Here is a 13,152-nt window from a genome sequence, read left to right on the forward strand (position 1 = left end):
CGTTTTATTGATTTTATACCTAGGTGCAGCGTTGCTGAGTAGGAGTAGTTGTGTATGTTCATCTTTAGTAGATAATGCCAAACTTTACAAATTTCTCTGCCTCCTGCAATGTATAAGAGCTTTGCTTGGGCTACATCCTTACCATGCCTCGTCTTCTCAGCCTTTTTCTTTTACAACCATTCTTTGGCTATTAATGGTATTACATTGTTGCCCTAATATAGATTTCATGGCCTTATATTTATTGGTCACTTGGATATCCTTTTTATCCTCTTTTATGAAAACTGATATGTCGTTTTCTTATTTTTTTGTTGTTGACTGGTAAGAGCTTTTTATATAAAGTAAATATAAAATCTTTGTTGTATGTGATGCTGAGCTCTTCTCACATTCCACAGCTTTTATTTTCTCTCTCTGCATGATGTCTGTTCATGTTATAACAGATCAAAAATACCAGATTTTTCCCTTAGGATCAGTATTTATTGTCTTGTCTTAAAAAAATACCCTACCAAAGATCATTTTCATATAAAATTGCACAAGTCTTATTGTTTTGCCATTCTGACTTATTTAAGAAAGTCTTTAAGTATTACACAGGCTATCTAGAGCCTGAATGCACTAATAGAACATTGGATTGCCTTATTTTGTACAAACCTTCTGCTAGTTCATTATTTGACAGCAATACATCAATCCATTAATTTTCAATTTCTACAATTAATAAAAGTCCCTGCAGTGAACTTTGTTTTTTGTTTGAAGGGTGTGGTTAAATCTGAAACAGGAAGGGTTGATAGGATTTTATTTATGAAAAATTTTCTTAAGCAATAAGGACACACTGAGGTAAGCTAGACTACTTCATTTGTGCTATGGTCCCATGGAGGAATAAACCACTCAGTTATGTTGACACTCCTGCTGTATAATCAATGCAATCCATAATGAGCAGAGACAGCAGTGTAAATATCACACTGCAACACATGTCAGGGAAAACAATTCTTAAAAAAAACACCCATTTTCTCTAATGTGTTTCTATAGGAACTGAAACTGAGTGTCAGTCGAATGCCTGTAAATAAATTATTTTTGAATTTGAATTTCTACACTGGAAGAAGCCATTAGTTCTCAATCCTGAACCAATCATGCTGGATCATGAATAGTGATCTCCTGATAAATTGATCTGTTTATTGTATTTTAGAGTCTAAAAACTATTGAAGCAATAGTTGTGATCAAGTTTGTAATTAAACATCTTTTTATTCAAGCACATGGTGAGGAAGTCACTTTAGTTTTCAGGCAAGAATATAGATATGAATTCATTCATCATCAAACATTTATTGAATGCCAAGCCTGCATTTACTCACTGTGCTGTCCACAAGTGTTCCAGAAACACCTATTCCCAACCTTGAGTTCCTCTTAGTTTTCCATAAACATATCTTCTATGCCAGAAAAATTGCATTCTCAATAATCTGCCAGCAATTGTGAGTGTGTGTGTCCTTCCTGATTGTGTGTGTTTCTCAAGATAACAACAAAAATTGAATGAATAACTGATTTTAAGGCTATGATGAACTTACAAAATGGAAGTCACTATAGGACTTCATTTATTTTGAAAGTAATTTTATAATATTTCAATTGTACAAGATAAACCACTAGCTATCTGAAAACATATATGGAAAGACTATATTCAGTATTTTAGCAATTAGACAAACTGAGTATTTAAAACTTATCAAGGCATCATTTTCTAAACAGGCAAACTTATTCTTTCATATTTTTATAACACAGTTATATTATACTAAATGACCTCTTGATAATCTGAAATATAAATTTTTTGTGAATTTGTGTGTGTGTGTATATAGCAGTAGTAGTAATTGTAGTAGTTGTGTAGTAGTAGTAAATCACCAGCAAAAGTGAAGAACATTAAATATAGATGTTCATTCAGATGATTGGTATTTAAAATATTGGTATTTAAAATTTTAAATACCAAAATTTTATTTTTTTTCTAAAAGTGTTAATTCAATAAAAGGCTAGTAAGTAAAACTTTAAGTCAAGAAGTGACAGTTGGTTTAAAACAGTTGCAAATGTGTAATTTATACCAGGTACAATATTAAGAGAACTTGGCTTGGAATCTTGGCTCTGTGAGCCTCACCTTTGGTTTCTAGTTTGCAAGAAACTCTTCTCTAAAAGAATAAGTAAACAGGAACCCCTTATGTTTGGTGAGATTATAGGCTTATGCAGTGTTTGGGATCATCACAAATTGAGGTACAAAGCCCTGGAAGAGGCAAATGAAAATGAGGGTCTCTGCAGTTTATCCTTCATGATCTCTATGGTAATCCTCTGATTATACATAAATGTATAGAGGGTGGTAAGGCTGGAAAGACAGAATCTGATTGTCCTCGTACTCGATTTCTAAGTATATCAGAGTATAAACTGAATGAATAAGAATTTGTTCATCATACCTTACGACATTAGCAAATGAGTGTCCGACTTTCAGGTTATGTGTAAATTACCTGGGCTGTTTATTAAAACCGTTTTGTCTCATATACAGAGATTCTGATTCATTGCATCTGCAGTGAAGCTCAGAAATCTGCAGTATTAATAAGCAAGCCAAGTGACTGTTATACATAGACAGGTTTTGGAGACAGTGCTTTACAGGAGGTTAGGAACTATCAGTAGAGACAGGCCAATAAATCCATTTGTAAAAGGCTTAAGCAAATTCTGTGATTATAGATTTGTTCTTGGCAACGTAAGAAATTTACGAAAAAAATGACCAACAAGCTAAATTTTTAACATCAGCAACAACTAATCCTAAAAACTAACTGCCAGGGGTCAACATGAACTCACACAAAATCCTTTCTTTGAATACAGGCAATGAACAACAGTCTAATTTAGAAAATTGCTTTCCTTAAAATTTTTTGCAATTATTACAACTACCCTACTACTGCCTTCCAACTACCACCTCTACCCTGGGCCAAGCCATCAGCATATTTTGATGGATTATTGAAATATTCTGTTGTTTTTCCTAGTTTTTTGTATTTATCTTCATCTTACATAATATATATTTCCTTACTTTTTTGATTTACTGTCAGCCTCCTAGTTCCCCCGATAGAATGTAAATAAGCTTCACTGAAGTAGAGACTATTGTCTCTTAGTACACAGTTTTGTACTTATAAAATGTTTTTGTACTTATAAAACTACCTGGTATACAGTGAGAGCTTAAGCATGTTTGAATAAATACTTCTCAATGAATGTTTTTTTTTAAACAATGAATATTTTTAAGTGACTGAATAAAACAACCTAGAAAACATTTCCAGGGCAACAATAATTTTCTGATAGAGACACTGAATGTTTGCATGACAGTCATAATTTATTATTTAAAAATATCAATAAATAATTAACACCATGTGCTAAAGAGTAGACTCCTTCTCATCCTTGGGTCTGTTGTCCACTTCTCCCCACTACCAACCTCCCTAGTTTCCCTCTTGTTTGACTCCTGCCTGACATTAGAAAACCCTATATCTTTATATTTTCTGGTTTGCACATAGACACACTGCAGCCTAAGTCCTGTTTCTACCATAAGTTATCTTCCTAGCTGTCTTGTGTAGTAAGAAGCAGGATAGGAATAACAGCTTTTTGGCAGTTTCCCCAACATTTTAGAGGGGCATACTCACTGTTACCATATTATCCACAGGGTAAATAAAATGTATAGATCAAATAGAGAGGGATAAGTAATCTGGCCAAAGCTTTACCAAAGAAGCAAGCCAAGGAGCTATTTTATTGGGTACTACAATTTTTGACACATATACCAGGAATATTTGGTATAAATAAACTTTCTCATTCTAAGCATGGTCTATCATTCTATAGATAATTCAAGTGACAATATTTGAAGAGATAGAAGCCATCTGAGGCTCATGTCAGTCAGGATCCACTCTAGATTGGTGTGTCTTCAAATAATTACTACTTTGGGGTAACTAAGGCAGCATAAAACTGTCTTAGCCCCTGCTGTCACTTCTATCTTGCTCTTCTTTTAAAAATAGACTCAGCAATTTTCTGCTTGATTTCCTTGGTAGGACCTACTATTAATTACCTTTTCATCATTGCACTAAAAGTCACCTATATTTTAATCATTAAGCTTGTGATTAACTGACAAAATTATTTTCACCAAGTTTGTATAATGTTTGGAACCAAAGAACCTAGATCTATGAAAAGCATTACGTAGCATGTGTCATCTTATGGTACTCATGTGACTAAATGACTTGGGAGTAGCTTTCAGAAGTGTGGTAAATTGTATACCTTCAGGAAATATGTTTTATTGACTTTTTGTTTTAGAGAGTATACGAATCTTTGTGCTTTTTTTTCCCCACCATTTTCTTTTTTTTTTTTAAATTGGGGTATAGTTGTTTTACAATGTTGTGTTAGTTGCTACTGTACAGTGAAGTGGAGTTCCCTGTGCTATACAACAAGTTCTTATTAGTTATCTATTTTATGCATAGTGTGTATATGTCAATCCCAATCTCCCAATACATCCCATCACAACTTTCCCCCCTTGGTGTCCATACATTTTTTCTCTACATCTGTGTCTCTATTTCTGCCTTACAAACCAGTTCATCTGTACCTTTTTTCTAGAATCCACATATATGCGTTAATATATGATATTTGTTTTTCTCTTTCTGACTTACTTCACTCTATATGACAGTCTAGGTCCATCCATGTCTCTACAAATGACCCAACTTGATTCCTTTTTATGGCTGAGTAATATTCCATTGTATATATGTACCACATCTTCTATATCCATTCGTCTGTCAATGGGCATTTAGGTGCTTCCATGACCTAGCTATTGTAAACAGTGCTTCAGTGAACATTGGGGTGCATGTATCTTTTTGAATTATGGTTTTCTCTGGGTATATGCCCAGTAGTGATATTCCTGGGTCATATGGTAATTCTATGTTTAGTTTTTTAAGGAACCTCCATAATGTTCTCCACAGTGGCTGTATCAATTTACATTCCCACAAACAGTGCAAACAGCCTTTTCTCCACATCCTCTCCAGCATTTATTGTTTAAAGATTTTCTAATGATGCCCATTCTAACTAGTGTGAGGTGATACTTCATTGTAGTTTTGATTTGCATTTCTCTAATACTTAGTGATGTTGAGCAGCTTTTCATGTGCTTCTTGGTCATCTGTATGTCTTCTTTGGAGAAATGTCTATTTAGGTATTCTGCCCATTTTTTGATTGGGTTGTTTGTTTTTTTAATATTGAGCTTCATGAGCCGTTTATATATTTTGAAGATTAATCCTTTGTGGATTCGTTTGCAAATATTTTCTCCCATTCTGAGGGTTGTCTTTTTGTCTTGTTTATAGTTTCCTTTGCTGTGCAGAACTTTGTGCTTTTCTAACTGCTTTGTTAGCATTATTTTGTTCAAGTAATTAAAGTCACAGTTAAACAAATGTTTTATCCAAACTGCACAAATCAATTCCAAAAGTTGATTGGAATTCTATGGCTCCAATTTATATAACATTTACTTGTGTTCCTTATTTTATTAAGAGGGGTCATTGGATTGTGTAGTACTCTGTGGAATTTTTATTTTGTTTAACTTTTATGTTTACCAAAGTATTGTCTGTACCTAGTTTAAAAAGGCAGAATACTCAAAAGCCCAAAACAAAAAACACAGTCCTTTACATGAAATATAACACACTCATATCCTAAGCTCCTGAGGAAACCACTTTCAATTCTTTACCTCTTCTGATGCAAACATAGCAGTTTATAATTCTGTTTTTTCACTACATACATTACCTATCGTCTTCTTCCGTGGAAGAGATAAATTCTCTTACATTTATTGCTGAGAATAGATGCTTTGGAGATAAGTTTTCCAGATCTTGCAAATCTGAAAACATGCTCTTTTTACTTTCACATTTGATTGGTAAATTTGTTAGAATTCTCAGTTGCAAATAAATTTTCCTGAGTTTTTTTTAAGGCATTACTCATTGCTCTTATAGCACCTTGTACTGCTTTTGAGAAGTACAATGTCATTCTCATTCTGGTCCTTCATTTGAGAACCTGAACTTTTTCCCCTCACTTTGGAAGCCTTTAGGATATTCCTTTTATCTCTATTGTTTTACAGTCTCACAAGTGTGAGATTTTGTGTGTGTGTATCTATCATGCTGAACATTTTGCACACTTTTCAATGTGAAAACTCATATTCCTTAGTTGTGGAATTTTATTTCTTGTGTAATTTTTAAGTAATTTCCTCAGTTCCATTTTTCTTCCTTTTTTTCCCTTTCGGTAACTTTTGTTGGTTGTATAAACTGTTGTCTCTAATTTTTTAATCATTTCTCTCTTATTCTCTGATTTTTATTCTTTTATATGTGATATTTTCTCAAATTTATTGTCATCTTTCTAATAATTTTTGTCTGTAATATTATTATTTTAATTTCCAAAGGCTTTTTGTTATCATCTAAATGTTTCTTTTTAAAAATAAACTGTTTTTAAGTTAGGGACAAAATCTTTTTTTCCTTCTCTGAGTTTATTAACTATAGTTTTTCTTATTGTTTATTCTTTGTTATCTTTTTTCTTTTGGTTTCTTCCTCCCATATTAGAAAATTTTGTCAAATATTTCTTGATCTTTTGTTTACTGAGGCATCTCAGTGTCTAGAATAGTACTTTTTGTTGGAAGAATAGATGATCATTTGGCAGTCTTTATTTTAAAAGCAGATACTGAAAATCTCTTATGAATGCCTGTGAGCAGGTTTGAGCTTGTCAGCATCTCAGTTTTACTGTGGAGTGGTCACAGGGAGAGAGCTGGACCATTTTGCTTGGTGACCTTCAAACATGGGTATCTATGGATTTTTTTCTCTTAGGCCTGTTCTTAAAAGGGTTCTCTAATTTCTGGCTTGATCCATGTGGGGGTAGGTAATTCTGTCTTCTAGAATCTATAACCTGAGTGGGGAAAGGATGCTAGAGGGTCTCACTCTTCCTTATCTAGACTTTTACTTAATACCAGTGTTTTCAGAATGACTCACCCTGATCTGCTGTACAGAGTACTTGCCCCTAAACCCAGTTTCTCTGGCTCATTTTCTGCAGAGAGCAAAGCCAATGTCTACCGGGCTTCAGGAGGTATCTTGTCCTCCATGGATGGGTGGGGTGGTGGGAGGAAATCTAGAGATGACACTGCTTCTTATACCTACTTTCAACTAATCCATATACAGCAACACTTCTCACCCACTCTCAGAGTAGGTGGAAAGATATATAAAATTAAAGGATTCTTAGTTACATTTGAATTTCAGAAAAATAGTAAATATATATTTTTGAATAAGTAGGGCCCGTGCATTGTTTGGGACATATTTATGCTTCCAAAAGTTATAATTTTCAGGTTTAACTGAGTTTTCTATTTTACCTGGTAAGTCTACCAGAGACACCTGTTGCCATCAATTCCTAATCTCTTCTTGAGTATTTTGCTGTGCATTGAATTAAGTTTTAGCTTTCTCTTCACTTGGCATCTAGATTTCAGGTTTTCTACCCTGAAAGTCAGGTAGTACTCATCCATACACTTTTCATCCTCCTAAACTGTGGTTGGTATATTTCACTTCTTTTCTTTCCCTTTCTTTTCTCTATGTATTAGAGAATATATCCCTTTTATTCATTTGCTGTCTTTTGTTGGAATTTTTAGAGAGAGTGGCAAGAAACAAATGTGTTTCATATGACGAGTTTAGCTGGAAGTCTCTGTGATTATTTTAAAATTTAGAGATTTAGTTTCTGAGATATGCTTTCACATAATATTTTGTATTTTTCTACAATAATTGTCTAGGAGTGAATGAATAAACAGAACAACATTTTTTGATGTTTTAAGAGATTTCTCTTGATTTTAAATACAAAATTAAAATAACAAAAGCCTATAGAAAACTTTTGCTTTCATATTCAATTAAACTAATTAAGGTGAATAATTAAATACTTTGACTTGATGCTGTTATTTAAATAAATCTCATATGGATCACAATTGTATGTTGTACATGTGTGGAAAATAAGAATAACTTTGGTAGGCTTGCTTCTTGTCACACAAACACAGATGTGATCAGTAGTTTCAACCTTAAACAATAAAGTCAGGATCAATCTCACACTGTTAAAGAAATCTTTAACAACAGAAAATGATTTTCCTATATTTGCATTTAGTAAACTCCAACATACATGAACATTTTTAGTAAATTAAATGGAAAGATTCTTTTATTTGCCTTAAGGAGACATTACTGTATATGCTCCAAAAGATAAATGAAGAGAGTCTAAATTCAGCACAAGATTGAGCATTTGTCAAATCAAAATCGAAGGCAGCAGGCAGTAAATTGGATTTTCTTTTACAATAACATGTGTTTCACCTTCTATCACTGTAACAAATATTATAATATATACTTTATGACATCATATCTTTCATCTATTGTTGTTGCTAAAATTTTAAGAATAAGATGGGTCTTTACTGTTGCTGTGCCACAGCTCACTGTTAAGCTTGCAAAATTTGTTTCCTTAAGGATGTTTTTCACACAGAGAAAATATTAGCCACAATTGTCATCTCAGATATAGAATAAATAGAAATATCAGTACTCAATTCAGGTTCAAAGGAATCTGTGAATCGTGGTGTTGAGACTGCTCAAGGTACGAATCATCTCTCAGAATCCAGCTGTTGTCAACTGCCAAGAAAAACACAACTTGGCTATTTTGTTGTCTTCTTTTTCCAGATGCTAAAGAATAAATGTAAGAATGAGGAAGAGAATAGCACTGCCTCTTTCATCAAATCACAGAAAGTACCTCCCAACCCAGGTGATGGGTAAGAATACATCACAACTAAGTGAAAAATCACTTTCCCCAGGAAGTTTATAAAATGTATGTTGTTATTTTTTTTCTGTTTGATAAAGTGATGCTAAGTGGTTTATAATCAGTGGTGGAAAATAGCTGAGGATTCTCACCTGCCCTTCAAGGGAGAGAAAATGCAGTTTCCTTGATACTGCATTCTTAAGCAAATATGAGTTGTTTGATGTGAAGAATTCTAAACCTTGAAATAGCACCCAGCGCTAAAAGCTAAAAGCACAAATTTATATGGGGTTACTTGCCTTTTTAAAGAAGAGGCATAGTATATTTGTTGAGCTGGCACTATGCTCTGTCTAATCTGCTAGTTATTTCATATCGTTTTATGTAACTCTCACAATTCTCCACACATGGTATGTTTACTGCCATTTTACAGACCAGAACAATGAGTTTGAGAGAGGATAATTAACCTTTCAATGTTACCGGTTAATAAATGCTGTAGAAGGAATTTGGGCCAAGACAGACTGATTTGAAATCCATGCTTGTCCACTACAATACCCTCATTCACACGCAGAACTCTGTTCTATCAATCATCCATTTATCCATTTTTGAAAAGGACAAATACTTGTAAGTATTTAAACACCCGACTGCCTGGTGATTGATAAGGATAGTTTTGTATTTATCTGAAGGTTTTGGGGGGATTATTTATTATAATTGGAATATTGCAGTATTTTAAATGACTCTAAAGAGACTAAATTTATCCATTCATTGAGGAGCTAAGTCACAACATGGAGGAGATAGATAGATAGATGATAGATAGATAGATAGGTAGGTAGACAGGCAGGCATATATAGATAAATACAGAGAAAAATGATATTTGGAGTGATTGCCATGAGAACTCAAGAGACAGATGCATTCATGAAAATGAATTGCCCATATGGTGCCTCTTCCAAAGACTTCAGTAAAGATTTCAATTACTTTACAGTATTAGTTACTTATAACATTGCTTTTGACACCACTCTGTGATGAACTATAAGGAGGCACAGATTTCATTAGGGTAATATTGAGTGCTTATTAGATGCTAAGCACGATTTTAGATGTTAGGAATACAAAGATGAGAAAAACAACAAAAATAATGTAATCCCTGCCTTCATGAAGATTTCAGTTTAGTAAGGGAGAGGTATGTACAATAAACACATGATCATGCAAATAACAATAGAGTCACAATTTTCGTAAGGTTGTGGAGGAAAAATAATAGTATATTTCAAGTACAGGTGATGGAAGGAAAGATATTTTAGGTTAAGGAAGCAAATACCATGTTGAGGAAATGACATTTAAACGCAAAACTTAAAGAGTATAAAGAGTTAAAGATTCTGGGCAGAGATAATTGCCTGTGAAAATGTCCCTGAAACAGGAGACTGAAGGGAAGGCAAATGTGGATAGACAGTGAAGGAGCAAGGGGGAGTGAGTCAATAAATGAGGCTGCTTAGATAGGTAGGAGTGAAATCCAGCAAAGCCTGGAATTTAATATCACAGCCTTTCCTCTTCTACCTACTATTTGCCAAGCACTGCTCTAGGTGCTAGAAATATAACACTGAACTTAAGAAGTCCCTGCTCTTACATGATAAGTGGTGTGATGAAAAGTAGAGCCAGGGAATGGACTGGACCTAAGCAGGGGTGGCCAAATTATAGCCAATGGGTCAAAAGTGGCCCGTGGCCTGACTTTGTACAGCCTGCAAGCTAAGAATGGTTTCTATATTTTAAAATTTTATATTGTAAAAATAAACCAAAAAAAGCAACAGAGACTATATGTGGCTTGTGATACCTAAAATATTTACTACATTGCTCTTTACAGAAAATATTTACAACCCGACCCCTGAATTAGAGAAAGGAAGGGGATGATATTTTTGTTCCATGAGAGGGGAAGTCCTCCCTGATGTTTGAGCAAAGACCTCTCTTTGAGGTGAGAGAGTATCCTTTCTCCTAAATGGGGTGATCTGTTTTAGAGTCAGAAAGCAGTGCAAAGATGCTGAGATGGAGGGCTGTGTGTACCAGAAAAATTAATAAACCAATGCTATTGGAGCAGTGAATGATAGATGATTTCAGAGATGAAGCCAGGAGCAATATTGTTTGGGGCTTTATCAGGATTTTGGATATTATTCCAAGTGTGAGGGGAAGCCTTTGGATGGTTGACGACAGGGAAGTCATATGATCTAATTAAATTTTTAAATGAATAACTGTATGGAAAGAGGCTCTAAGGGCCAGGGTAGAAGCAAGGAGAGTGGCCATGAGGCTATTATGATTGTGGAGAGAGAGGTGATGGTGGCTGGTCCTAAGGTGGTGACAGTAGAAGTTGGGAAGTGAGAAGTGGTTGGATTCATGATATATATTTTAATTAGACCTGATAGAATTTTATTATGAATTAAATGTGGGGCATGAGAAAAAGTGTAGTAAACATCAAAGGAGTTTTTGTTGTTAAAGGGAACAGAAAAAATATGGTAGTAGCTGTAAGGAGATGTGTGATCATGGGTAATTTTTTATTTTATTTTATTTTAATTTTAGAAGAAAGCTACCACACATGTTTGAAACTGGTGACAATGATTCTGATTAATTAAAGAAAAACTTATTTTAAGGAGAGAGGGGAGATAATTATTGAGAGTTGAATTCTTCCAGAAGCAGGAGGAGATAGGACCTATTAAAAAATTGGTGAAGTTTATCTTAAATAATGACATAGGCAGTTCCTTTTAATTGAAGAGAAGTAGGATGCATATGTACATGTGCTTATTGATAGTAGGAGGATGGAGAACATATTGATTATTTCATTTCTGTGAATTTCTAAGCAATGTCATTAGCTGAATGAGGGGATACATGAGGTGTTAGCAGTAAAGAGCAAGAGAATTCATGGCCCGTGAGCCATGGCCGCTGAGCCTGTGCGTCCAGAGCCTGTGCTCTGCAACGGGAGAGGCCACAACAGTGAGAGGCCCGTGTACCGCTAAAAAAAAAAAAAAAAAAAAGCACAAGAAAACTTCACTTAAGGAGCATACAACCAATAAAGTGGCAGATCCAAGATTCAAAACCCGTGTGCCTTGCTGTAAAGACTGTACGCCTTACAACTATTTCATACCACAACATTATTATTTTCCATAAAGACAAGAGTTGTTTCTAGAAGCAGAGTTTCCCCCAAATCCAGGGTCTCCCATCCATCAGGAGCATTGGTCTCGCATGGGTCCCCCAAAGTCTTGCTTGTATTACTCAATCCCACTTTTTCTTATGACCTCTACTAAAAAGTTAAGAAAATGCAAGACCTAATTTCAGAGTTGATACACGTGCAGAACAAATGAATAGCATTGAGGGCAGAGGGGAAAAGTCTTGTTAGAACTATTCTGATTTCTTGGGTGTGGGCTTCCTTGGATGACTGGATCATGGACTAGGCCAAGCCCACACACTGAGTTCAAAACAACTGTTCCTTGAAGCTGTGTGTTTTCAGAAACATTTCTTTCTTCCTTTATAAGTCTACAGGGATGAAAATCTGTTTGGTGACACGCAACCTGCCCTTTCAAAACTCCTCAAGGACTCTGGGGATTTTGCAGCCATCTAGAATTTGCTGTCATCCTGTGATTTCTGCAGGTTTAACTTTTAATCTCTCCAGTCACATCTTTTATTATTCACGCTATGCATAATTTTTGCATTATCTAGTCTTTTTAAAAAAAAAGTGAGCTGAAATTGCTCAATTTACTCACAAATATGACTCTGAAAGAACTCAAAGTCTTAAAAGTTATTTCCCTCGTTCTTTACGTTTAAAAAAAGTGTTCTGGCTGCAACAGATTTTTTTGTTCAGAGATTAAATCCATCCTCCTTCAAAGGTATGCAGTATAGAGCAGGCTCGAATGAGGGCTAGATATTTTTAGGATTCATTATGAGCAACTAAGAGAACGTTAATTTCTCTGTTTACTTGGTGTTAATGCTTGGATTTCAGCTGTTTCTCCTGTTTCTAAACCATAGAATGTTAATACCAAAAGGGAATTGCTGATTATATAATTACAGACAGGACATGTGCCCTAAAAATGAGTTTGCTAAAGATTAATTCACAACCACATAATCTGTTTGACTAAAACTCATCGTTTTTTGAATGCTGTGGCATCTTTTTTCTCTTTTCTTCATAATTTTCACTTTAATAATTTTAATTCTAAAGGTACTTTCCATTTTTTTTCACAGAGGTCCCAGTGGTCCCTTGACAACCCCACTACCATTTGGGGGGCCCTGCATGTAATACAGCTAATTTTTGCTCTTTTGTTTTACTTTTGTTGTTGTATTTTGTATCCTATTATATAAATACATCACAAAATATATAGCACTCTATTTTGGATGGACATTTGGGCTATTTCTAGT

General features: G+C 34.5%; 1 long non-coding RNA gene across 1 annotated transcript in view; it reads left to right on the top strand.

Moving 5' to 3' along the window:
- The window catches only part of LOC117195955 (uncharacterized), an 85,165-nt gene that overhangs the window by 32,263 nt on the left and 39,750 nt on the right, over positions 1 to 13,152 (top strand). The window contains exon 3 of the long non-coding RNA XR_007477392.1: positions 8,697 to 8,841. This is a non-coding gene — a long non-coding RNA (uncharacterized LOC117195955). The remainder of the gene's footprint in view (positions 1 to 8,696; positions 8,842 to 13,152) is intronic.

The sequence above is a fragment of the Orcinus orca genome, chromosome 5, assembly GCF_937001465.1.
Source record: "Orcinus orca chromosome 5, mOrcOrc1.1, whole genome shotgun sequence".
In the NCBI taxonomy this organism is placed as follows: domain Eukaryota; kingdom Metazoa; phylum Chordata; class Mammalia; order Artiodactyla; family Delphinidae; genus Orcinus; species Orcinus orca.